The sequence below is a fragment of the Schistocerca serialis genome, chromosome 5, assembly GCF_023864345.2.
Source record: "Schistocerca serialis cubense isolate TAMUIC-IGC-003099 chromosome 5, iqSchSeri2.2, whole genome shotgun sequence".
NCBI lineage: Eukaryota > Metazoa > Arthropoda > Insecta > Orthoptera > Acrididae > Schistocerca > Schistocerca serialis.
In genome coordinates, this window is record NC_064642.1 from 3,318,840 (window position 1) to 3,346,327 (window position 27,488).

A 27,488-nucleotide genomic window follows, 5' to 3' on the forward strand; every position below is an offset into this window, starting at 1 on the left:
CATTTTATGCTCTACAAATTCATATGAAATAATCATAATTATGAAGTTGTGGAGAGCACTAATTATGTGTTTTTTTTTCGTCACAGGATCATCGGGGATTAGTGCATGCGGTGACATATGGTACAAGAAGATGTCTAGTGCTGTGCACATAGCATTTCTTCACTCCAAATGTATATACGTGCAACGGGCAGCAACGTGAATATTCGTTTTTGGGAAGTTATATCTCGATGATTGAATACTTTTGTATTAAGCATTACGAATTCAGATGAAATTTACAGCCTAAACATGAGGCCGAGTGTACTAATCTATTTCTTTTGTTTGGTCACAGGATCGTATGGGATGTGTGAATACGGCGACATGTTCTACGAGAATATCGCTAGTGCTGTGCACATAGCTTTTCTTCAAATTAATCAAATCTACGTGCAATGGATAGCTGAGCATACATTGCTTTCTTTTGGTAAGAAATATGTCGATATTTTATTTCATTTTTTGCTTTACAAATTCATATGAAATATTCATAATTATGAAGTTGCGGAGAGCACTAATTATGTGTTTTCTTTTCGTCACAGGTTCATCGGGGATGAGTGCATGCGGCGACATGTGGTCCAAGAAGATTCCTAGTGCTGTGCACATAGCATTTCTTCACTCCAAATGTATATACGTGCAACAGGCAGCAACGTGAATATTCGTTTTTGGGAAGTGATATCTCGATGATTGAATACTTTTATATTATGCTTTACGAATTCAGATGAAATTTACAGACTGAAGATGCGGCCGAGTGTACTAATCTATTTCTTTTGTTTGGTCACAGGATCGTATGGGATGTGTGAATACGGGGACATGTTCTACGAAAATATCGCTAGTGCTGTGCACATAGCATTTCTTCAAATTAAACAAATCTACGTGCAATGGATAGCTGAGTGTGTAATGCTTTCTTTTGGTAAGAAATATGTCGATATTTTATTTCATTTTATTCTTTACAAATTCATACGAAATTATCAGAATTGTGAAGTTGTGGAGAGCACTAATTATGTGTCTTCTTTTCGTCACAGGTTCACCCGGGGAAGAGTGCATGCGGCGACATATGGTACAAGAAGATGGCTAGTGCTGTGCACATAGCATTCCTTCACTCCAAATGAATATACGTGCAACGGGCAACAACGTTATATTCGTTTTCGGGAAGTGATATCTCGATGATTGAATACTTTTGTATTATGCATTACGAATTCAGATGAAATTTACAGCCTAAACATGCGGCCGAGTGTACTAATCTATTTCTTTTGTTTGGTCACAGGATCGTATGGGATGTGTGAATACGGCGACATGTTCTACGAGAATATCGCTAGTGCTGTGCACATTGCTTTTCTTCAAATTAAACAAATCTACGTGCAATGGATAGCTGAGCATACAGTGCTTTCTTTTGGTAAGAAATAGGTCGATATTTTATTTCATTTTTTGCTTTACAAATTCATATGAAATATTCATAATTATGAAGTTGTGGAGAGCACTAATTATGTGTTTTCTTATCGTCACAGGTTCATCGGGGATGAGTGCATGCGGCGACATATGGTCCAAGAAGATTCCTAGTGCTGTGCACATAGCTTTTCTTCACTCCAAATGTATATACGTGCAACGGGCAGCAACGTGAATATTCGTTTTTGGGAAGTGATATCTCGATGATTGAATACTTTTGTATTATGCATTACGAATTCAGATGAAATTTACAGACTGAAGATGCGGCCGAGTGTACTAATCTATTTCTTTTGTTTGGTCACAGGATCGTATGGGATATGTGAATACGGGGACATGTTCTACGAGAATATCGCTAGTGCTGTGCACATAGCAATTCTTCAAATTAAACAAATCTACGTGCAATGGATAGCTGAGTGTGTAATGCTTTCTTTTGGTAAGAAATATGTCGATATTTTATTTCATTTTATGCTTTACAATTTCATACGAAATTATCAGAATTATGAAGTTGTGGAGAACACTAATTATGTGTTTTCTTTTCGTCACAGGTTCATCGGGGATGAGTGCATGCGGCGTCATATGGTCCAAGAAGATTCCTAGTGGTGTGCACATAGCTTTTCTTCACTCCAAATGTACATACGTGCAACGGGCAGCAACGTGAATATTCGTTTTTGGGAAGTGATATCTCGATGATAGAATACTTTTGTATAATGCATTACGAATTCAGATGAAATTTACAGACTAAACATGCGGCGGAGTGTACTAATCTATTTCTTTTGTTTGGTCACAGGATCGTATGGGATGTGTGAATACGGCAACGTGTTCTACGAGAATATCGCTAGTGCTGTGCACATTGCTTTTCTTCAAATTAAACAAATCTACGTGCAATGGATAGCTGAGCGTACAGTGCTTTCTTTTGGTAAGAAATATGTCGATATTTTATTTCATTTTTTGCTTTACAAATTCATAAGAAATATTCATAATTATGAAGTTGTGGAGAGCACTAATTATGTGTTTTCCTTTCGTCACAGGTTCATCGGGGATGAGTGCATGCGGCGACATATGGTCCAAGAAGATTCCTAGTGCTGTGCACATAGCTTTTCTTCACTCCAAATGTATATACGTGCAACGGGCAGCAACGTGAATATTCGTTTTTGGGAAGTGATATCTCGATGATTGAATACTTTTGTATTATGCATTACGAATTCTGATGAAATTTACAGACTGAAGATGCGGCCGAGCGTACTAATCTATTTCTTTTGTTTGGTCACAGGATCGTATGGGATATGTGAATACGGGGACATGTTCTTCGAGAGTATCGCTAGTGCTGTGCACATAGCATTTCTTCAAATTAAACAAATCTACGTGCAATGGATAGCTGAGTGTGTAACGCTTTCTTTTGGTAAGAAATATGTCGATATTATATTTCATTTTATGCTTTACAAATACATATGAAATATTCATAATTACGAAGTTGTGGAGAGCACTAATTATGTGTCTTCTTTTCGTCACAGGTTCATCGGGGTTGAGTGCATGCGGCGACATATGGAACAAGAAGATGGCTAGTGCTGTGCACATAGCATTCCTTCACTCCAAATGTATACATGTGCAACGGGCAACAACGTGTATATTCGTTTTCGGGAAGTGAGATCTCGATGATTGAATACTATTGTATTATGCATTACGAATTCAGATGAAATTTACAGCCTAAACATGCGGCCGAGTGTACTAATCTATTTCTTTTGTTTGGTCACAGGATCGTATGGGATGTGTGAATACGGCGACATGTTCTACGAGAATATCGCTAGTGCTGTGCACATTGCTTTTCTTCAAATTAAACAAATCTACGTGCAATGGATAGCTGTGCATACAGTGCTTTCTTTTGGTAAGAAATATGTCGATATTTTATTTCATTTTTTGCTTTAGAAATTCATATGAAATATTCATAATTATGAAGTTGTGGAGAGCACTAATTATGTGTTTTCTTTTCGTCACAGGTTCATCGGGGATGAGTGCATGCGGCGACATATGGTCCAAGAAGATTCCTAGTGCTGTGCACATAGCTTTTCTTCACTCCAAATGTATATACGTGCAACGGGCAGCAACGTGAATATTCGTTTTTGGGAAGTGATATCTCGATGATTGAATACTTTTGTATTATGCATTACGAATTCAGATGAAATTTACGGACTGAAGATGCGGCCGAGTGTACTAATCTATTTCTTTTGTTTGGTCACAGGATTGTATGGGATATGTGAATACGGGGACATGTTCTACGAGAATATCACTAGTGCTGTGCACATAGCAATTCTTCAAATTAAACAAATCTACGTGCAATGGAAAGCTGAGTGTGTAATGCTTTCTTTTGGTAAGAAATAATTCGATATTTTATTCCATTTTATGCTTTTCAATTTCATACGAAATTATCAGAATTATGAAGTTGTGGAGAGCACTAATTATGTGTTTTCTTTTCGTCACAGGTTCATCGGGGATGACTGCATGCGGCGACATATGGTACAAGAAGATGGCTAGGGCTGTGCACATAGCATTCCTGCACTCCAAATGTATATACGTGCAACGGGCAGCAACGTGAATATTCGTTTTTGGGAAGTTATATCTCGATGATTGAATACTTTTGTATTATGCATTACGAATTCAGATGAAATTTACAGCCTAAACATGCGGCCGAGTGTACTAATCTATTTCTTTTGTTTGGTCACAGGATCGTATGGGATGTGTGAATACGGCGACATGTTCTACGAGAATATCGCTAGTGCTGTGCACATAGCTTTTCTTCAAATTAAACAAATCTACGTGCAATGGATAGCAGAGCATACATTGCTTTCTTTTAGTAAGAAATATGTCGATATTTAATTCATTTTTTGATTTACAAATTTATATGAAATATTCATAATTATGAAGTTGTGGAGAGCACTAATTATGTGTTTTCTTTTCGTCACAGGTTCATCGGGGATGAGTGCATGCGGCGACATGTGGTCCAAGAAGATTCCTAGTGCTGTGCACATAGCATTTCTTCACTCCAAATGTATATACGTGCAACGGGCAGCAACGTGAATATTCGTTTTTGGGAAGTGATATCTCGATGATTGAATACTTTTATATTTTGCTTTACGAATTCAGATGAAATTTACAGACTGAAGATGCGGCCGAGTGTACTAATATATTTCTTTTGTTTGGTCACAGGATCGTATGGGATGTGTGAATACGGGGACATGTTCTACGAGAATATCGCTAGTGCTGTGCACATAGCATTTCTTCAAATTAAACAAATCTACGTGCAATGGATAGCTGAGTGTGTAATGCTTTCTTTTGGTAAGAAATATGTCGATATTTTATTTCATTTTATGCTTTACAAATTCATACGAAATTATCAGAATTATGAAGTTGTGGAGAGCACTAATTATGTGTTTTCTTTTCGTCACAGGTTCATCGGGGATGAGTGCATGCGGCGACATGTGGTCCAAGAAGATTCCTAGTGCTGTGCACATAGCATTTCTTCACTCCAAATGTATATACGTGCAACGGGCAGCAACGTGAATATTCGTTTTTGGGAAGTGATATCTCGATGATTGAATACTTTTATATTATGCTTTACGAATTCAGATGAAATTTACAGACTAAACATGCGGCCAAGTGTACTAATCTATTTCTTTTGTTTGGTCACAGGATCGTATGGGATATGTGTATACGGGGCATGTTCTACGAGAATATCGCTAGTGCTGTGCACATAGGATTTCTTCAAATTAAACAAATCTACGTGCAGTGGTAAGGTGAGTGTATATTGCTTTCTTTTGGTAAGAAGTATGTCGATATTTTATTTCATTTTATGCTTTACAAATTCATATGAAATTTTCAGAATTATGAAGTTGTGGAGAGCACTAATTATGTGTTTTCTTTTCGTCACAGGTTCATAGGGTATGAGTGCATGCTCCGACATATGGTCCTAGAAGATTCCTAGTGCTGTGCACATAGCTTTTCTTCACTCCAAATGTATATACGTGCAACGGGCAGCAACGTGAATATTCGTTTTTGGGAAGTGATATCTCGATGATTGAATACTTTTGTATTATGCATTACGAATTCAGATGAAATTTACAGACTAAACATGCGGCCGAGTGTACTAATCTATTTCTTTTGTTTGGTCACAGGATCGTATGGGATGTGTGAATACGGGGACATGTTCTACGAGAATATCGCTAGTGCTGTGCACATAGCATTTCTTCAAATTAAACAAATCTACGTGCAATGGATACCTGAGTGTGTAATGCTTTCTTTTGGTAAGAAATATGTCGATATTTTTATTTCATTTTATGCTTTACAAATTCATACGAAATTATCAGAATTATGAAGTTGTGGAGAGCACTAATTATGTGTTTCCTTTTCGTCACAGGTTCATCGGGGATGAGTGCATGCGGCGACATATGGTACAACAAGATTCCTAGTGCTTTGCACATAGCATTTCTTCACTCCAAATGTATATACGTGCAACGGGCAGCAACGTGAATATTCGTTTTTGGGAAGTTATATCTCGATGATTGAATACTTTTGTATTATGCATTACGAATTCAGATGAAATTTACAGCCTAAACATGCGGCCGAGTGTACTAATCTATTTCTTTTGTTTGGTCACAGGATCGTATGGGATGTGTGAATACGGCGACATGTTCTACGAGAATATCGCTAGTGCTGTGCACATAGCGTTTCTTCAAATTAAACAAATGTACGTGCAATGGGTAGCTGAGCATACATTGCTTTCTTTTGGTAAGAAATATGTCGATATTTTATTTCATTTTTTGTTTTACAAATTCATATGAAATATTCATAATTATGACGTTGTGGAGAGCACTAATTATGTGTTTTCTTTTCGTCACAGGTTCATCGGGGATGAGTGCATGCGGTGACATGTGGTCCAAGAAGATTTCTAGTGCTGTGCACATAGCTTTTCTTCACTCCAAATGTATATACGTGCAACGGGCAGCAACGTGAATATTCGTTTTTGGGAAGTTATATCTCGATGATTGAATACTTTTATATTATGCTTTACGAATTCAGATGGAATTTACAGACTAAACATGTGGCCGAGTGTACTAATCTATTTCTTTTGTTTGGTCACAGGATCGTATGGGATGTGTGAATACGGCGACATGTTCTACGAGAATATCGCTAGTGCTGTGCACATAGCATTTCTTCAAATTAAACAAATCTACGTGCAATGGATAGCTGAGTGTGTAATGCTTTCTTTTGGTAAGAAATATGTCGATTTTTATTTCATTTTATGTTTTACAAATTGATATGAAATATTCATAATTATGAAGTTGTGGAGAGCACTAATTATGTGTTTGCTTTTCGTCACAGGTTCATCGGGGATGAGTGCATGCGGTGACATGTGGTCCAAGAAGATTTCTAGTGCTGTGCACATAGTTTTTCTTCACTCCAAATGTATATACGTGCAACGGGCAGCAACGTGAATATTAGTTTTTGGGAAGTTATATCTCGATGATTGAATACTTTTATATTATGCTTTACGAATTCAGATGGAATTTACAGACTAAACATGTGGCCGAGTGTACTAATCTATTTCTTTTGTTTGGTCACAGGATCGTATGGGATGTGTGAATACGGGGACATGTTCTACGAGAATATCGCTAGTGCTGTGCACATAGCATTTCTTCGAATTAAACAAATCTACGTGCAATGGATAGCTGAGTGTGTAATGCTTTCTTTTGGTAAGAAATATGTCGATATTTTATTTCATTTTATGCTTTACAAATTCATACGAAATTATCAGAATTATGAAGTTGTGGGGAGCACTAATTATGTGTCTTCTTTTCGTCACAGGTTCATCGGGGATGAGTGCATGCGGCCACATATGGTACAAGAAGATGGCTAGTGCTGTGCACATAGCATTCCTTCACTCCAAATGTATATACGTGCAACGGGCAGCAACGTGTATATTCGTTTTCGGGAAGTGCTATCTCGATGATTGAATACTTTTGTATTATGCAATAAAAATTCAGATGAAATTTACAGCCTAAACATGCGGCCGAGTGTACTAATCTATTTCTTTTGTTTGGTCACAGGATCGTATGGGATGTGTGAATACGGCGACATGTTCTACGAGAATATCGCTAGTGCTGTGACCATAGCATTTCTTCAAATTAAACAAATCTACGTGCAATGGATAGCTGAGTGTGTAATGCTTTCTTTTGGTAAGAAATATGTCGATATTTTATATCATTTTATGCTTTACAAATTCATACGAAATTATCAGAATTATGAAGTTGTGGAGAGCACTAATTATGTGTCTTCTTTTCGTCACAGGTTCATCGGGGATGAGTGCATGCGGCGACATATGGTACAAGAAGATGGCTAGTGCTGTGCACATAGCATTTCTTCACTCCAAATGTATATACGTGCAACGTGCAGCAACGTGAATATTCGTTTTTGGGAAGTGATATATCGATGATTGAATACTTTTGTATTGTGCTTTACGAATTCAGATGAAATTTACAGACTGAAGATGCGGCCGAGAGTACTAATCTATTTCTTTTGTTTGGTCACAGGATCGTATGGGATGTGTGAATACGGTTACATGTTCTACGAGAATATCGCTAGTGCTGTGCACATTGCATTTCTTCAAATTAAACAAATCTACGTGCAATGGATAGCTGAGTGTGTAATGCTTTCTTTTGGTAAGAAATATGTCGATATTTTATTTCATTTTATGCTTTACAAATTCATATGAAATATTCATAATTATGAAGTTGTGGAGAGCACTAATTATGTGTTTTCTTTTCGTCACAGGTTCATCGGGGATGAGTGCATGCGGCGACGTATGGTCCAAGAAGATTCCTAGTGCTGTGCACATAGCTTTTCTTCACTCCAAATGTATATACGTGCAACGGGCAGCAACGTGAATATTCGTTTTTGGGAAGTGATATCTCGATGATTGAATACTTTTGTATTATTCATTACGAATTCAGATGAAATTTACAGACTAAACATGCGGCCGAGTGTACTAATCTATTTCTTTTGTTTGGTCACAGGATCGTATGGGATGTGTGAATACGGGGACATGTTCTACGAGAATATCGCTAGTGCTGTACACATAGCTTTTCTTCAAATTAAACAAATCTACGTGCAATGGATGGCTGAGCATACATTGCTTTCTTTTGGTAAGAAATATGTCGATATTTTATTTCATTTTATGCTTTACAAATTCATATGAAGAATTCATAATTATGAAGGTTTGGAGAGAACTAATTATGTGTTTTCTTTTCGTCACAGGTTCATCGGGGATGAGTGCATGCGGCGACATATGGTCCTAGAAGATTCCTAGTGCTGTGCACATAGCATTTCTTCACTCCAAATGTATATACGTGCAACGGGCAGCAACGTGAATATTCGTTTTTGGGAAGTGATATCTCGATGATTGAATACTTTAATATTATGCTTTACGAATTCAGATGAAATTTACAGACTGAAGATGCGGCCGAGTGTATTAATCTATTTCTTTTGTTTGGTCACAGGATCGTATGGGATATGTGAATACGGGGACACGTTCTACGAGAATATCGCTAGTGCTGTGCACATAGCATTTCTTCAAATTAAACAAATCTACGTGCAATTGATAGCTGAGTATATAATGCTTTCTTTTAGTAAGAAATATGTCGATATTTTATTTCATTTTATGCTTTACAAATTCATACGAAATTATCAGAATTATGAAGTTGTGGAGAGCACTAATTATGTGTTTTCTTTTCGTCACAAGTTCATCGGGGATGAGTGCATGCAGCGACATATGGTACAAGCAGATGGCTAGTGCTGTGCACATAGCATTCCTTCACTCCATATGTATATACGTGGAACGGGCAGCAACGTGAATATTCGTTTTTGGATAGTGATATCTCGATGATTGAATACTTTTGTATTATGCATTACGAATTCAGATGAAATTTACAGACTAAACATGCGGCCGAGTGTACTAATCTATTTCTTTTGTTTGGTCACAGGATCATATGGGAAGTGTGAATACGGCGACATGTTCTACGAGAATATCGCTAGTGCTGTGCACATAGCTTTTATTCAAATTAAACAAATCTACGTGCAATGGATAGCTGAGCATACATTGCTTTCTTTTGGTAAGAAATATGTCGACATTTTATTTCATTTTATGCTTTACAAATTCATATGAAATATTCATAATTATGAAGTTGTGGAGAGCACTAATTATGTGTTTTCTTTTCGTCACAGGTTCATCGGGGATGAGTGCATGCGGCGACATATGGTACAAGAAGATGGATAGTGCTGTGCACATAGCATTTCTTCACTCCAAATGTATATACGTGCAATGGGCAGCAACGTGAATATTCGTTTTTGGGAAGTGATATCTCGATGATTGAATACTTTTGTATTGTGATTTACGAATTCAGATGGGATTTACAGACTGAAGATGCGGCCGAGTGTACTAATCTATTTCTTTTGTTTGGTCACAGGATCGTATGGGATGTGTGAATACGGGGACATGTTCTACGAGAATATCGCTAGTGCTGTGCACATAGCATTTCTTCAAATTAAACAAATCTACGTGCAATGGATAGCTGAGTGTGTAATGCTTTCTTTTAGTAAGAAATATTTCGATATTTTATTTCATTTTATACTTTACAAATCCATACGAAATTATCAGAATTATGAAGTTGTGGAGAGCACTAATTATGTGTTTTCTTTTCGTCACAGTTTCATCGGGGATGAGTGCATGCGGCGACATATGGTTCAAGATGATGGCTAGTGCTGTGCACATAGCATTTCTTCACTCCAAATGTATATACGTGAACGGGCAGCAACGTGAATATTCGTTTTTGGGAATTGATATCTCGATGATTGATTACTTTTGTATTATGCATTACGAATTCAGATGAAATTTACAGACTGAAGATGCGGCCGAGTGTACTAATCTATTTCTTTTGTTTGGTCACAGGATCGTATGGGATGTGTGATACGGGGACATGTTCTACGAGAATATCGATAGTGCTGTGCACATAGCATTTCTTCAAATTAAACAAATCTACGTGCAATGGATAGCTGAGCATACATTGCTTTCTTTTGGTAAGAAATATGTCGATATTTTATTTCATTTTATGCTTTACAAATTCATATGAAATATTCATAATTATGAAGTTGTGGAGAGAACTAATTATGTGTTTTCTTTTCGTCACAGGTTCATCGGGGATGAGTGCATGCGGCGACATATGGTCCTAGAAGATTCCAAGTGCTGTGCACATAGCATTTCTTCACTCCAAATGTATATACGTGCAACGGGCAGCATCGTGAATATTCGTTTTTGGGAAGTGATATCTCGATGATTGAATACTTTAATATTATGCTTTACGAATTCAGATGAAATTTACAGACTGAAGATGCGGCCGAGTGTATTAATCTATTTCTTTTGTTTGGTCACAGGATCGTATGGGATATGTGAATACGGGGACACGTTCTACGAGAATATCGCTAGTGCTGTGCACATAGCATTTCTTCAGATTAAACAAATCTACGTGCAGTGGATAGGTGAGTGTATATTGCTTTCTTTTGGTAAGAAATATGTCGATATTTTATTTCATTTTATGCTTTACAAATTCATATGAAATTTTCAGAATTATGAAGTTGTGGAGAGCACTAATTATGTGTTTTCTTTTCGTCACAGGTTCATAGGGTATGAGTGCATGCTCCGACATATGGTCCAAGAAGATTCCTAGTGCTGTGCACATAGGTTTTCTTCACTCCAAATGTATATACGTGCAACGGGCAGCAACGTGAATATTAGTTTTTGGGAAGTAATATCTCGATGATTGAATACTTTTGTATTATGCATTACGAATTCAGATGAAATTTACAGACTAAACATGCGGCCGAGTGTACCAATCTATTTCTTTTGTTTGGTCACAGGATCGTATGGGATGTGTGAATACGCGACATTTTCTACGAGAATATCGCTAGTGCTGTGCACATAGCTTTTATTCAAATTAAACAAATCTACGTGCAATGGATAGCTGAGCATACATTGCTTTCTTTTGGTAAGAAATATGTCGATATTTTATTTCATTTTATGCTTTACAAATTCTTACGATATTATCAGAATTATGAAGTTGTGGAGAGCACTAATTATGTGTTTTCTTTTCGTCACAGGTTCATCGGATATGAGTGCATGCGGCGACATATGGTACAAGAAGATGGCTAGAGCTGTGCACATAGCATTCCTTCACTGCAAATGTATATACGTGCAACGGGCAGCAACGTGAATATTCGTATTTGGGAAGTGATATCTCGATTATTGAATACTTTTGTATTATGCATTACGAATTCAGATGAAATTTACAGACTAAACATGCAGCCGAGTGTACTAATCTATTTCTTTTGTTTGGTCACAGGATCGTATGGGATGTGTGAATACGGCGACATGTTCTACGAGAATATCGCTAGTGCTGTGCACATAGCATTTCTTCAAATTAAACAAATCTACGTGCAATGGATAGCTGAGTGTATAATGCTTTCTTTTAGTAAGAAATATGTCGATATTTTATTTCATTTTATGCTTTACAAATTCATACGAAATTATCAGAATTATGAAGTTGTGGAGAGCACTAATTATGTGTTTTCTTTTCGTCACAAGTTCATCGGGGATGAGTGCATGCAGCGACATATGGTACAAGAAGATGGCTAGTGCTGTGCACATAGCATTCCTTCACTCCTAATGTATATACGTGTAACGGGCAGCAACGTGAATATTCGTTTTTGGGAAATGATATGTCGATGATTGAATACTTTTGTATTATGCATTACGAATTCAGATGAAATTTACAGACTAAATTGCGGCCGAGTGTACTAATCTATTTCTTTTGTTTGGTCACAGGATCGTATGGGAAGTGTGAATACGGCGACATGTTCTACGAGAATATCGCTAGTGCTGTGCACATAGCTTTTCTTCAAATTAAATAAATCTACGTGCAATGGATAGCTGAGCATACATTGCTTTCTTTTGGTAAGAAATATGTCGACATTTTATTTCATTTTATGCTTTACAAATTCATATGAAATATTCATAATTATGAAGTTGTGGAGAGCAATAATTATGTGTTTTCTTTTCGTCACAGGTTCATCGGGGATGAGTGCATGCGGCGACATATGGTTCAAGATGATGGCTAGTGCTGTGCACATAGCTTTTCTTCACTCAAAATGTATATACGTGCAACGGGCAGCAACGTGAATATTCTTTTTACGGAAGTGATATCTGGATGATCGAATACTTTTGTATTATGCATTACGAATTCAGATGAAATTTACAGACTGAAGATGTGGCCGAGTGTACTAATCTATTTCTTTTGTTTGGTCACAGGATCGTATGGGATGTGTGAATACGGGGACATGTTCTACGAGAATATCGCTAGTGGTGGGCACATAGCATTTCTTCAAAATAAACAAATCTACATGCAATGGATAGCTGAGTGTATAATGCCTCCTTTTGGTAAGAAATATGTCGATATTTTATTTCATTTTATGCTTTACAAATTCTTACGATATTATCAGAATTATGAAGTTGTGGAGAGCACTAATTATGAGTTTTCTTTTCGTCACAGGTTCATCGGGGATGAGTGCATGCGGCGACATATAGTACAAGAAGATGGCTAGTGCTGTGCACATAGCATTCCTTCACTGCAAATGTATTTACGTGCAACGGGCAGCAACGTGAATATTCGTATTTGGGAAGTGATATCTCGATTATTGAATACTTTTGTATTATGCATTACGAATTCAGATGAAATTTACAGACTGAAGATGCGGCCGAGTGTACTAATCTATTTCTTTTGTTTGGTCACAGGATCGTATGGGATGTGTGATACGGGGACATGTTCTACGAGAATATCGCTAGTGCTGTGCACATAGCATTTCTTCAAAGTAAACAAATCTACGTGCAATGGATAGCTGAGTGTATAATGCTTTCTTTTGGTAAGAAATATGTCGATATTCTATTTCATTTTATGCTTTACAAATTCATACGAAATTATCAGAAATATCTAGTTGTAAAGAGCACTAATTATGTGTTTTCTTTTCGTCACAGGTTCATCGGGGATGAGTGCATGCGGCGACATATGGTACAAGAAGATGGCTAGTGCTGTGCACATGGCATTCCTTCACTCCAAATGTATATACGTGCAACGGGCAGCAACGTGAATATTCGTTTTTGGGAAGTGATATCTCGATGATTGAATACTTTTATATTATGCTTTTCGAATTCAGATGAAATTTACAGACTGAAGATGCGGCCGAGTGTACTAATCTATTTCTTTTGTTTGGTCACAGGATCGTATGGGATATGTGAATACGGGGACATGTTCTACGAGAATATCGCTAATGCTGTGCACATAGCATTTCTTCATATTAAACAAATCTACGTGCAGTGGATAGGTGAGTGTATATTGCTTTCTTTTGGTAAGAAATATGTCGATATTTTATTTCATTTTATGCTTTACAATGTCATATGAAATTTTCAGAATTATGAAGTTGTGGAGAGCACTAATTATGTGTTTTCTTTTCGTCACAGGTTCATAGGGTATGAGTGCATGCTCCGACATATGGTCCAAGAAGGTTCCTAGTGCTGTGCACATAGCTTTTCTGCACTCCAAATGTATATACGTGCAACGGGCAGCAACGTGAATATTAGTTTTTGGGAAGTAATATCTCGATGATTGAATACTTTTGTATTATGCATTACGAATTCAGATGAAATTTACAGACTAAACATGCGGCCGAGTGTACGAATCTATTTCTTTTGTTTGGTCACAGGATCGTATGGGATGTGTGAATACGCGACATGTTCTACGAGAATATCGCTAGTGCTGTGCACATAGCTTTCTTCAAATTAAATAAATCTACGTGCAATGGATAGCTGAGCTTACATTGCTTTTTTTTGGTAAGAAATATGTCGACAATTTATTTCATTTTATACTTTACAAATTCATATGAAATATTCATAATTATGAAGTTGTGGAGAGCAATAATTATGTGTTTTCTATTCGGCACAGGTTCATCGGGGATGAGTGCATGCGGCGACATATGGTACAAGAAGATGGATAGTGCTGTGCACATAGCATTTCTTCACTCCAAATGTGTATACGTGCAATGGGCAGCAACGTGAATATTCGTTTTTGGGAAGTGATATCTCGATGATTGAATACTTTTGTATTGTGATTTACGAATTCAGATGAGATTTACAGACTGAAGATGCGGCCGAGTGTACTAATCTATTTTTTTGTTTGGTCACAGGATCGTATGGGATGTGTGAATACGGCGACATGTTCTACGAGAATATCGCTAGTGCTGTGCACATAGCATTTCTTCAAATTAAACAAATCTACGTGCAATGGATAGCTGAGTGTATAATGCTTTCTTTTAGTAAGAAATATGTCGATATTTTATTTCATTTTATGCTTTACAAATTCATACGAAATTATCAGAATTATGAAGTTGTGGAGAGCACTAATTATGTGTTTTCTTTTCGTCACAAGTTCATCGGGGATGAGTGCATGCAGCGACATATGGTACAAGAAGATGGCTAGTGCTGTCCACATAGCATTCCTTCACTCCTAATGTATATACGTGGAACGGGCAGCAACGTGAATATTCGTTTTTGGGAAGTGATATCTCGATGATTGAATACTTTTGTATTATGCATTACGAATTCAGATGAAATTTACAGACTAAACATGCCGCCGAGTGTACTAATCTATTTCTTTTGTTTGGTCACAGGATCGAATGGGAAGTGTGAATACGGCGACATGTTCTACGAGAATATCGCTAGTGCTGTGCACATAGCTTTTCTTCAAATTAAATAAATCTACGTGCAATGGATAGCTGAGCATACATTGCTTTCTTTTGGTAAGAAATATGTCGACATTTTATTTCATTTTATACTTTACAAATTCATATGAAATATTCATAATTATGAAGTTGTGGAGAGCAATAATTATGTGTTTTCTTTTCGTCACAGGTTCATCGGGGATGAGTGCATGCGGCGACATATGGTTCAAGATGATGGCTAGTGCTGTGCACATAGCATTTCTTCACTCCAAATGTATATACGTGCAACGGGCAGCAACGAGAATATTCGTTTTTGGGAAGTGATATCTCGATGATCGAATACTTTTGTATTATACATTACGAATTCAGATGAAATTTACAGACTGAAGATGTGGCCGAGTGTACTAATCTATTTCTTTTGTTTGGTCACAGGATCGTATGGGATGTGTGAATACGGGGACATGTTCTACGAGAATATCGCTAGTGGTGGGCACATAGCATTTCCTCAAATTAAACAAATCTACATGCAATGGATAGCTGAGTGTATAATGCCTCCTTTTGGTAAGAAATATGTCGATATTTTATTTCATTTTATGCTTTACAAATTCTTACGATATTATCAGAATTATGAAGTTGTGGAGAGCACTAATTATGTGTTTTCTTTTCGTCACAGGTTCATCGGGGATGAGTGCATGCGGCGACATATGGTACAGGAAGATGGCTAGTGCTGTGCACATAGCATTCCTTCACTCCAAATGTATATACGTGCAACGGGCAGCAACGTGAATATTCGTATTTGGGAAGTGATATCTCGATTATTGAATACTTTTGTATTATGCATTACGAATTCAGATGAAATTTACAGACTGAAGATGCGGCCGAGTGTACTAATCTATTTCTTTTGTTTGGTCACAGGATCGTATGGGATGTGTGATACGGGGACATGTTCTACGATAATATCGCTAGTGCTGTGCACATAGCATTTCTTCAAATTAAACAAATCTACGTGCAATGGATAGCTGAGTGTATAATGCTTTCTTTTGGTAAGAAATATGTCGATATTCTATTTCATTTTATGCTATACAAATTCTTACGAAATTATCAGAAATATCTAGTTGTGGAGAGCACTAATTATGTGTTTTCTTTTCGTCACAGGTTCATCGGGGATGAGTGCATGCGGCGACATATGGAACAAGAAGATGGCTAGTGCTGTGCACATAGCATTCCTTCACTCCTAATGTATATACGTGCAACGGGCAGCAACGTGAATATTCGTTTTTGGGAAGTGATATCTCGATGTTTGAATACTTTTATATTATGCTTTTCGAATTCAGATGAAATTTACAGACTGAAGATGCGGCCGAGTGTACTAATCTATTTCTTTTGTTTGGTCACAGGATCGTATGGGATATGTGAATACGGGGACATGTTCTACGTGAATATCGCTAGTGCTGTGCACATAGCTTTTATTCAAATTAAACAAATCTACGTGCAGTGGATAGGTGAGTGTATATTGCTTTGTTTTGGTAAGAAATATGTCGATATTTTATTTCATTTTATTCTTTACAAATTCATATGAAATTTTCAGAATTATGAAGTTGTGGAGATCACTAATTATGTGTTTTTTTTTCGTCACAGGCTCATAGGGTATGAGTGCATGCGGCGACATATGGTCCAAGAAGGTTCCTAGTGCTGTGCACATAGCTTTTCTTCACTTCAATTGTATATTCGTGCAACGGGCAGCAACGTGAATATTCGTTTTTGGGAAGTGATATCTCGATGATTGAATACTTTTGTATTATGCTTTACGAATTCAGATGAAATTTACAGACTGAAGATGCGGCCGAGAGTACAAATCTATTTCTTTTGTTTGGTCACAGGATCGTGTGGGATGTGTGAATACGGCGACATGTTCTACGAGAATATCGCTAGTGCTGTGCACATAGCATTTCTTCAAATTAAACAAATCTACGTGCAATGGATAGCAGAGCATATATTGCTTTCTTTTGGTAAGAAATATGTCGAAATTTTATTTCATTTTATGCTTTACAAATTCATACGAAATTATCAGAATTATGAAGTTGTGGAGAATACTAATTATGTGTTTTCTTTTCGTCACAAGTTCATCGGGGATGAGTGCATGCAGCGACATATGGTACAAGCAGATGGCTAGTGCTGTGCACATAGCATTCCTTCACTCCAAATGTATATACGTGGAACGGGCAGCAACGTGAATATTCGTTTTTGGATAGTGATATCTCGATGATTGAATACTTTTGTATTATGCATTACGAATTCAGATGAAATTTACAGACTGAAGTTGCGGCCGAGTGTACTAATCTATTTCTTTTGTTTGGTCACAGGATCGTATGGGATGTGTGAATACGGGGACATGTTCTACGAGAATATCGCTAGTTGTGTGCACATAGCATTTCTTCAAATTAAACAAATCTACATGCAATGGATAGCTGAGTGTATAATGCCTTCTTTTGGTAAGAAATATGTCGATATTTTATTTCATTTTATGCTTTTCAAATTCTTACGATATTATCAGAATTATGAAGTTGTGGAGAGAACTAATTATGTGTTTTCTATTCGTCACAGGTTCAACGGGGATGAGTGCATGCGGCGACATATGGTACAAGAAGATGGCTAGTGCTGTGCACATAGCATTCCTTCACTCCAAATGTATATACGTGCAACGGGCAGCAACGTGAATATTCGTATTTGGGAAGTGATATCTCGATTATTGAATACTTTTGTATTATGCATTACGAATTCAGATGAAATTTACAGACTGAAGATGCGGCCGAGTGTACTAATCTATTTCTTTTGTTTGGTCACAGGATCGTATGGGATGTGTGATACGGGGACATGTTCTACGAGAATATCGCTAGTGCTGTGCACATAGCATTTCTTCAAATTAAACAAATCTACGTGCAATGGATAGCTGAGTGTATAATGCTTTCTTTTGGTAAGAAATATGTCGATATTCTATTTCATTTTATGCTTTACAAATTCATACGAAATTATCAGAATTATGAAGTTGTGGAGAGCACTAATTATGTGTTTTCTTTTCGTCACAGGTTCATCGGTGATGAGTGCATGCGGCGACATATGGTTAAGAAGATGGCTAGTGCTGTGCACATAGCATTCCTTCACTCCAAATGTATATACGTGCAACGGGCAGCAATGTGAATATTCGTTTTTGGGAAATGATATCTCGATGATTGAATACTTTTATATTATGCTTTACGAATTCAGATGAAATTTACAGACTGAAGATGCGGCCGAGTGTACTAATGTATTTCTTTTGTTTGGTCACAGGATCGTATGGGATATGTGAATACGGGGACATGTTCTACGTGAATATCGCTAGTGCTGTGCACATAGCATTTCTTCAAATTAAACAAATCTACGTGCAGTGGATAGGTGAGTGTATATTGCTTTCTTTTGGAAAGAAATATGTCGATATTTCATTTCATTTTATGCTTTACAAATTCATATGAAATTTTCAGAATTATGAAGTTGTGGAGAGCACTAATTATGTGTTTTCTTTTCGTCACAGGTTCATCGGGGATGAGTGCATGCGGCGACGTATGGTCCAAGAAGATTCCTAGTGCTGTGCACATAGCTTTTCTTCACTCCAAATGTATATACGTGCAACGGGCAGCAACGTGAATATTCGTTTTTGGGAAGTGATATCTCGATGATTGAATACTTTTGTATTATGCATTACGAATTCAGATGAAATTTACAGACTAAACATGCGGCCGAGTGTACTAATCTATTTCTTTTGTTTGGTCACAGGATCGTATGGGATGTGTGAATTCGGCGACATGTTCTACGAGAATATCGCTAGTGCTGTGCACATAGCTTTTCTCCAAATTAAACAAATCTACGTGCAATGGATAGCTGAGCATACATTGCTTTCTTTTGGTAAGAAATATGTCGATATTTTATTTCATTTTATGCTTTACAAATTCATATGAAATATTCATAATTATGAAGTTGTGGAGAGAACTAATTATGTGTTTTCTTTTCGTCACAGGTTCATCGGGGATGAGTGCATGCGGCGACATATGGTCCTAGAAGATTCCTAGTGCTGTGCACATAGCATTTCTTCACTCCAAATGTATATACGTGCAACGGGCAGCAACGTGAATATTCGTTTTTGGGAAGTGATATCTCGATGATTGAATACTTTTATATTATGCTTTACGAATTCAGATGAAATTTACAGACTGAAGATGCGGCCGAGTGTACTAATCTATTTCTTTTGTTTGGTCACAGGATCGTATGGGATATGTGAATACGGGGACATGTTCTACGAGAATATCGCTAGTGCTGTGCACATAGCATTTCTTCAAATTAAACAAATCTACGTGCAGTGGATAGGTGAGTGTATATTGCTTTCTTTTGGTAAGACATATGTCGATATTTTATTTCATTTTATGCTTTACAAATTCATATGAAATTTTCAGAATTATGAAGTTGTGGAGAGCACTAATTATGTGTTTTCTTTTCGTCACAGGTTCATAGGGTATGAGTGCATGCTCCGACATATGGTCCAAGAAGATTCCTAGTGCTGTGCACATAGGTTTTCTTCACTCCAAATGTATATACGTGCAACGGGCAGCAACGTGAATATTAGTTTTTGGGAAGTAATATGTCGATGATTGAATACTTTTGTATTATGCATTACGAATTCAGATGAAATTTACAGACTAAACATGCGGCCGAGTGTACCAATCTATTTCTTTTGTTTGGTCACAGGATCGTATGGGATGTGTGAATACGCGACATGTTCTACGAGAATATCGCTAGTGCTGTGCACATAGCTTTTATTCAAATTAAACAAATCTACGTGCAATGGATAGCTGAGCATACATTGCTTTCTTTTGGTAAGAAATATGTCGATATTTTATTTCATTTTATGCTTTACAAATTCTTACGATATTATCAGAATTATGAAGTTGTGGAGAGCACTAATTATGTGTTTTCTTTTCGTCACAGGTTCATCGGGGATGACTGCATGCGGCGACATAAGGTACAAGAAGATGGCTAGTGCTGTGCACATAGCATTCCTTCACTCCAAATGTATATACGTGCAACGGGCAGCAACGTGAATATTCGTATTTGGGAAGTGATATCTCGATTATTGAATACTTTTGTATTATGCATTACGAATTCAGATGAAATTTACAGACTAAACATGCAGCCGAGTGTACTAATCTATTTCTTTTGTTTGGTCACAGGATCGTATGGGATGTGTGAATACGGCGACATGTTCTACGAGAATATCGCTAGTGCTGTGCACATAGCATTTCTTCAAATTAAACAAATCTACGTGCAATGGATAGCTGAGTGTATAATGCTTTCTTTTAGTAAGAAATATGTCGATATTTTATTTCATTTTATGCTTTACAAATTCATACGAAATTATCAGAATTATGAAGTTGTGGAGAGCACTAATTATGTGTTTTCTTTTCGTCACAAGTTCATCGGGGATGAGTGCATGCAGCGACATATGGTACAAGAAGATGGCTAGTGCTGTGCACATAGCATTCCTTCACTCCTAATGTATATACGTGGAACGGGCAGCAACGTGAATATTCGTTTTTGGGAAGTGATATCTCGATGATTGAATACTTTTGTATTATGCATTACGAATTCAGATGAAATTTACAGACTAAACATGCGGCCTAGTGTACTAATCTATTTCTTTTGTTTGGTCACAGGATCGTATGGGAAGTGTGAATACGGCGACATGTTCTACGAGAATATCGCTAGTGCTGTGCACATAGCTTTTCTTCAAATTAAATAAATCTACGTGCAATGGATAGCTGAGCATACATTGCTTTCTTTTGGTAAGAAATATGTCGACATTTTATTTCATTTTATGCTTTACAAATTCATATGAAATATTCATAATTATGAAGTTGTGGAGAGCAATAATTATGTGTTTTCTTTTCGTCACAGGTTCATCGGGGATGAGTGCATGCGGCGACATATGGTACAAGAAGATGGATAGTGCTGTGCACATAGCATTTCTTCACTCCAAATGCGTATACGTGCAACGGGCAGCAACGTGAATATTTGTTTTTGGGAAGTGATATCTCGATGATTGAATACTTTTGTATTGTGATTTACGAATTCAGATGAGATTTACAGACTGAAGATGCGGCCGAGTGTACTAATCTATTTTTTTGTTTGGTCACAGGATCGTATGGTATGTGTGAATATGGGGACATGTTCTACGAGAATATCGCTACTGCTGTGCACATAGCATTTCTTCAAATTAAACAAATCTACGTGCAATGGATAGCTGAGTGTGTAATGCTTTCTTTTAGTAAGAAATTTTTCGATATTATATTTCATTTTATACTTTACAAACTCATACGAAATTATCAGAATTATGAAGTTGTGGAGAGCACTAATTATGTGTTTTCTTTTCGTCACAGGTTCATCGGGGATGAGTGCATGCGGCGACATATGGTTCAAGATGATGGCTAGTGCTGTGCACATAGCATTTCTTCACTCCAAATGTATATACGTGCAACGGGCAGCAACGTGAATATTCTTTTTTGGGAAGTGATATCTCGATGATCGAATACTTTTGTATTATGCATTACGAATTCAGATGAAATTTACAGACTGAAGATGTGGCCGAGTGTACTAATCTATTTCTTTTGTTTGGTCACAGGATCGTATGGGATGTGTGAATACGGGGACATGTTCTACGAGAATATCGCTAGTGGTGGGCACATAGCATTTCTTCAAATTAAACAAATCTACATGCAATGGATAGCTGAGTGTATAATGCCTCCTTTTGGTAAGAAATATGTCGATATTTTATTTCATTTTATGCTTTACAAATTCTTACGATATTATCAGAATTATGAAGTTGTGGAGAGCACTAATTATGTGTTTTCTTTTCGTCACAGGTTCATCGGGGATGAGTGCATGCGGCGACATATGGTACAAGAAGATGGCTAGTGCTGTGCACATAGCATTCCTTCACTCCAAATGTATATACGTGCAACGGGCAGCAACGTGAATATTCGTATTTGGGAAGTGATATCTCGATTATTGAATACTTTTGTATTATGAATTACGAATTCAGATGAAATTTACAGACTGAAGATGCGGCCGAGTGTACTAATCTATTTCTTTTGTTTGGTCACAGGATCGTATGGGATGTGTGATACGGGGAAATGTTCTACGAGAATATCGCTAGTGCTGTGCACATAGCATTTCTTCAAATTAAACAAATCTACGTGCAATGGATAGCTGAGTGTATAATGCTTTCTTTTGGTAAGAAATATGTCGATATTCTATTTCATTTTATGCTTTACAAATTCATACGAAATTATCAGAAATATCTAGTTGTAAAGAGCACTAATTATGTGTTTTCTTTTCGTCACAGGCTCATCGGGGATGAGTGCATGCGGCGACATATGGTACAAGAAGATGGCTAGTGCTGTGCACATGGTATTCCTTCACTCCAAATGTATATACGTGCAACGGGCAGCAACGTGAATATTCGTTTTTGGGAAGTGATATCTCGATGATTGAATACTTTTATATTATGCTTTTCGAATTCAGATGAAATTTACAGACTGAAGATGCGGCCGAGTGTACTAATCTATTTCTTTTGTTTGGTCACAGGATCGTATGGGATATGTGAATACGGGGACATGTTCTACGAGAATATCGCTAGTGCTGTGCACATAGCATTTCTTCAAATTAAACAAATCTACGTGCAGTGGATAGGTGAGTGTATATTGCTTTCTTTTGGTAAGAAATATGTCGATATTTTATTTCATTTTATGCTTTACAATGTCATATGAAATTTTCAGAATTATGAAGTTGTGGAGAGCACTAATTATGTGTTTTCTTTTCGTCACAGGTTCATAGGGTACGAGTGCATGCTCCGACATATGGTCCAAGAAGATTCCTAGTGCTGTGCACATAGCTTTTCTTCACTCCAAATGTATATACGTGCAACGGGCAGCAACGTGAATATTAGTTTTTGGGAAGTAATATCTCGATGATTGAATACTTTTGTATTATGCATTACGAATTCAGATGAAATTTACAGACTAAACATGCGGCCGAGTGTACGAATCTATTTCTTTTGTTTGGTCACAGGATCGTATGGGATGTGTGAATACGCGACATGTTCTACGAGAATATCGCTAGTGCTGTGCACATAGCTTTTATTCAAATTAAACAAATCTACGTGCAATGGATAGCTGAGCATACATTGCTTTCTTTTGGTAAGAAATATGTCGATATTTTATTTCATTTTATGCTTTACAAATTCATATGAAATATTCAGAATAATGAAGTTGTGGAGAGCACTAATTATGTGTTTTCTTTTCGTCACAGGTTCATCGGGGATGAGTGCATGCGGCGACATATGGTCCAAGAAGATTCCTAGTGCTGTGCACATAGCTTTTCTTCACTCCAAATGTATATACGTGCAACGGGCAGCAACGTGAATATTCGTTTTTGGGAAGTGATATCTCGATGATTGAATACTTTTGTATTATGCATTACGAATTCAGATGAAATTTACAGACTAAACATGCAGCCGAGTGTACTAATCTATTTCTTTTGTTTGGTCACAGGATCGTATGGGATGTGTGAATACGGCGACATGTTCTACGAGAATATCGCTAGTGCTGTGCACATAGCATTTCTTCAAATTAAACAAATCTACGTGCAATGGATAGCTGAGTGTATAATGCTTTCTTTTAGTAAGAAATATGTCGATATTTTATTTCATTTTATGCTTTACAAATTCATACGAAATTATCAGAATTATGAAGTTGTGGAGAGCACTAATTATGTGTTTTCTTTTCGTAACAAGTTCATCGGGGATGAGTGCATGCAGCGACATATGGTACAAGAAGATGGCTAGTGCTGTGCACATAGCATTCCTTCACTCCTAATGTATATACGTGGAACGGGCAGCAACGTGAATAATCGTTTTTGGGAAGTGATATCTCGATGATTGAATACTTTGGATTATGCATTACGAATTCAGATGAAATTTACGGACTAAACATGCCGCCGAGTGTACTAATCTATTTCTTTTGTTTGGTCACAGGATCGTATGGGAAGTGTGAATACGGCGACATGTTCTACGAGAATATCGCTAGTGCTGTGCACATAGCTTTCTTCAAATTAAATAAATCTACGTGCAATGGATAGCTGAGCATACATTGCTTTTTTTTGGTAAGAAATATGTCGACATTTTATTTCATTTTATACTTTACAAATTCATATGAAATATTCATAATTATGAAGTTGTGGAGAGCAATAATTATGTGTTTTCTATTCGGCACAGGTTCATCGGGGATGAGTGCATGCGGCGACATATGGTACAAGAAGATGGATAGTGCTGTGCACATAGCATTTCTTCACTCCAAATGTGTATACGTGCAATGGGCAGCAACGTGAATATTCGTTTTTGGGAAGTGATATCTCGATGATTGAATACTTTTGTATTGTGATTTACGAATTCAGATGAGATTTACAGACTGAAGATGCGGCCGAGTGTACTAATCTATTTTTTTGTTTGGTCACAGGATCGTATGGGATGTGTGAATATGGGGACATGTTCTACGAGAATATCGCTAGTGCTGTGCACATAGCATTTCTTCAAATTAAACAAATCTACGTGCAATGGATAGCTGAGTGTGTAATGCTTTCTTTTAGTAAGAAATATGTCGATATTTTATTTCATTTTATACTTTACAAATTCATACGAAATTATCAGAATTATGAAGTTGTGGAGAGCACTAATTATGTGTTTTCTTTTCGTCACAGGTTCATCGGGGGTGAGTGCATGCGGCGACATATGGTTCAAGATGATGGCTAGTGCTGTGCACATAGCATTTCTTCACTCCAAATGTATATACGTGCAACGGGCAGCAACGAGAATATTCGTTTTTGGGAAGTGATATCTCGATGATCGAATACTTTTGTATTATGCATTACGGATTCAGATAAAATTTACAGACTGAAGATGTGGCCGAGTGTACTAATCTATTTCTTTTGTTTGGTCACAGGATCGTATGGGATGTGTGAATACGGGGACATGTTCTACGAGAATATCGCTAGTGCTGTGCACATAGCATTTCTTCAAATTAAACAAATCTACGTGCAATGGATAGCTGAGTGTATAATGCTTTCTTTTGGTAAGAAATATGTCGATATTCTATTTCATTTTATGCTATACAAATTCTTACGAAATTATCAGAAATATCTAGTTGTGGAGAGCACTAATTATGTGTTTTCTTTTCGTCACAGGTTCATCGGGGATGAGTGCATGCGGCGACATATGGTACAAGAAGATGGCTAGTGCTGTGCACATAGCATTCCTTCACTCCAAATGTATATACGTGCAACGGGCAGCAACGTGAATATTCGTTTTTGGGAAGTGATATCTCGATGATTGAATACTTTTATATTATGCTTTTCGAATTCAGATGAAATTTACAGACTGAAGATGCGGCCGAGTGTACTAATCTATTTCTTTTGTTTGGTCACAGGATCGTATGGGATATGTGAATACGGGGACATGTTCTACGTGAATATCGCTAGTGCTGTGCACATAGCATTTCTTCAAATTAAACAAATCTACGTGCAGTGGATAGGTGAGTGTATATTGCTTTGTTTTGGTAAGAAATATGTCGATATTTTATTTCATTTTATGCTTTACAAATTCATATGAAATTTTCAGAATTATGAAGTTGTGGAGAGCACTAATTATGTGTTTTTTTTTGTCACAGGTTCATAGGGTATGAGTGCATGCAGCGACATATGGTCCAAGAAGGTTCCTAGTGCTGTGCACATAGCTTTTCTTCACTTCAAATGTATATACGTGCAACGGGCAGCAACGTGAATATTCGTTTTTGGGAAGTGATATCTCGATGATTGAATACTTTTGTATTATGCTTTACGAATTCAGATGAAATTTACAGACTGAAGATGCGGCCGAGAGTACAAATCTATTTCTTTTGTTTGGTCACAGGATCGTGTGGGATGTGTGAATACGGCGACATGTTCTACGAGAATATCGCTAGTGCTGTGCACATAGCATTTCTTCAAATTAAACAAATCTACGAGCAATGGATAGCTGAGTGTATAATGCTTTCTTTTGGTAAGAAATATGTCGAAATTTTATTTCATTTTATGCTTTACAAATTCATACGAAATTATCAGAATTGTGAAGTTGTGGAGAATACTAATTATGTGTTTTCTTTTCGTCACAGGTTCATCGGGGATGAGTGCATGCGGCGACATATGGTACAAGAAGATGCTAGTGCTGTGCACATAGCATTCCTTCAATCGTAATGTATATACGTGCAACGGGCAGCAACATGAATATTCGTTTTTGGGAAGTGATATCTCGATGATTGAATACTTATGTATTATGCATTACGAATTCAGATGAAATTTACAGACTGAAGATGCGGCCGAGTGTACTAATCTATTTCTTTTGTTTGGTCACAGGATCGTGTGGGATGTGTGAATACGGGGACATGTTCTACGAGAATATCGCTAGTCCTGTGCACATAGCATTTCTTCAAATTACATATATCTACGTGAAATGGATAGCTGAGTGTTTATTGCTTTCTTTTGGTAAGAAATATGTCGATATTCGATATTTTATTTCATTTTATGCTTAAAAATTCGTATGAAATTTTCAGAATTATGAAGTTGTGGAGAGCACTAATTATGTGTTTTCTTTTCGTCACAGGTTCATCGGGGATGGGTGCATGCGGCGACATATGGTCCAAGGAGATGGCTAGTGCTCTGCACATTGCATTCCTTCACTCCAAATGTAGATTAGATTAGATTTGATTAGATTAATACTAGTTCCATGGATCATGAATACGATATTTCGTAATGATGTGGAACGAGTCGATTTTTCCAATACATGACATAATTAGGTTAATTTGACAACATACTTAAGTTAATATAACAACTTTATTTTTGTGTTTTTTGTTTTTCTTTATTTTTTATTTTTATTTTTTAATTTGTTTTTTTTTCTTAATTTATATCTAAAAATTCCTCTATGGAGTAGAAGGAGTTGTCATTCAGAATTTCTTTTAATTTCTTCTTAAATA